The sequence below is a fragment of the Arachis hypogaea genome, chromosome 17, assembly GCF_003086295.3.
Source record: "Arachis hypogaea cultivar Tifrunner chromosome 17, arahy.Tifrunner.gnm2.J5K5, whole genome shotgun sequence".
NCBI classification, from domain to species: Eukaryota; Viridiplantae; Streptophyta; class Magnoliopsida; order Fabales; family Fabaceae; genus Arachis; species Arachis hypogaea.
The window spans coordinates 117,596,595-117,598,466 of NC_092052.1; the positions used below are offsets into that span (position 1 = coordinate 117,596,595).

Consider the following 1,872-nt stretch of genomic DNA (forward strand, 5'->3'; position numbering starts at 1 on the left):
GATCCGGAACCTGAAAGGAATCTAAAGAGGAAGCTAAGAGAAGCTAAAGCACAACACTCTGGAGAGAACCTGACAGAATTTTTCGAAAAAGAAAAAGAGATGGCCGAACCCAACAACAATGGTGGAGATGCAAGGAAGATACTAGGTGACTTTATTGCACCCTCTTCTGACTTCTGTGGAAGGAGCATCTCAATTCCTGCAATTGGAGCAAACAACTTTGAGCTTAAGCCTCAATTAGTTTCTCTGATGCAGTAAAATTGCAAGTTTCATGGACTTCCATTGGAAGATCCTCATTAGTTTTTAGCTGAATTCTTGCAAATCTGTGACACTGTTAAGACCAATAGGGTTAATCCTGAGGTCTACAGACTTATGCTTTTCCCCTTTGCTGTAAGAGACAGAGCTAGGACATGGTTGGACTCACAACCTAAGGATAGCCTAAACTCTTTGGAAAAGTTGGTCAATGCTTTCTTGGCCAAATTCTTTCCACCTCAGAAATTGAGCAAGCTTAGAGTGGAAGTCCAAACCTTCAGACAGAAGGAAGGTGAATCCCTCTATGAAGCTTGGGAAAGATACAAGTAATTGATCAGAAGGTGTCCTTCTGACATGTTTTCAGAATGGAGCATCATATGTATATTCTATGATGGTCTGTCTGAATTGTCCAAGATGTCATTGGACCACTCTGCTGGAGGATCTCTTCATCTGAAGAAGACGCCTGCAGAAGCCCAGGAACTCATTGAAATGGTTGCAAATAACCAGTTCATGTACACTTCTGAAAGGAATCCTGTGAATAATGGGACAACTCAGAAGAAAGGAGTTCTTGAGATTGATACTCTGAATGCAATATTGGCTCAGAACAAAATACTGACTCAGCAAGTCAATATGATTTCTCAGAATCTGTCTGGAATGCAAGCTGCATCAGGCAGTACTAAGGAAGCTTCCTCTGAAGAAGAAGCCTATGACCCTGAGAACCCTGGAATGGAAGAGGTGAATTACATGGGAGAATCCTATGGAAACACCTATAATCCTTCATGGAGGAATCATCCAAATTTCTCATGGAAGGATCAACAGAAGCCTAATCAAGGCTTCAGTAACAATAATGGTGGGAGAAATAGGTTTGGCAATAGCAAACCTTTTCCATCATCTTCTCAGCAACAGACAGAGAATTCTAAGCAGAGCCACTCCGACTTAGCAACTGTAGTCTCTGATCTATCTAAGACCACTCTCAGTTTTATGACTGAAGCAAGGTCCTCCATTAGAAATTTGGAGGCACAAGTGGGTCAGCTGAGTAAAAGAGTTACTGAAATCCCTCTTAGTACTCTCCCAAGCAATACATAAGAGAATCCAAAAAGAGAGTGCAAGGCCATAAATATAACCAACATGGCCGAACCTAGTGAGGAAGAAAAGGCAGTGATTTCTAGTGAGGAAGACCTCAATGGACGTCCTCTGGCCTCCAAGAAATTCCCTAATGAGGAACCAAAGGAATCTGAGGCTCATATAGAGACCATAGAGATTCCACTAAACTTACTGTTGCCATTCATGAGCTCTGATGAGTATTCTTTCTCTAAAGAGGATGAAGATATTGCTGAAGAGAAAGTTGCTCAATATCTAGGAGCAATCATGAAGCTGAATGCCAAGTTATTTGGTAATAAGACTTGGGAGGATGAACCCCCATTGCTCATCAATGAACTAAATGATCTGGTTCAACTGAAATTACCTCAGATGAAATAGGATCCTGGAAAGTTCTTAATACCTTGTACCATAGGCACCATGACCTTTGAGAAGGCTCTGTGTGACCTGGGGTCAGGGATAAACCTCATGCCCCTCTCTGTAATGGAGAAACTAGGGATCTTTGAGGTGCAAGCTATAAGAATC

The 1,872-nt window shown here is 41.8% G+C and overlaps 1 non-coding gene across 1 annotated transcript; it reads right to left on the reverse strand.

The window, feature by feature from the left end:
* Nucleotides 1-501: 501 nt before the first annotated feature.
* On the reverse strand, nt 502-605 carry LOC112768067 (small nucleolar RNA R71). Its single transcript, XR_003185505.1, has one exon. It is a non-coding gene; the product is annotated as a small nucleolar RNA R71 (small nucleolar RNA).
* Nucleotides 606-1,872: the final 1,267 nt, after the last annotated feature.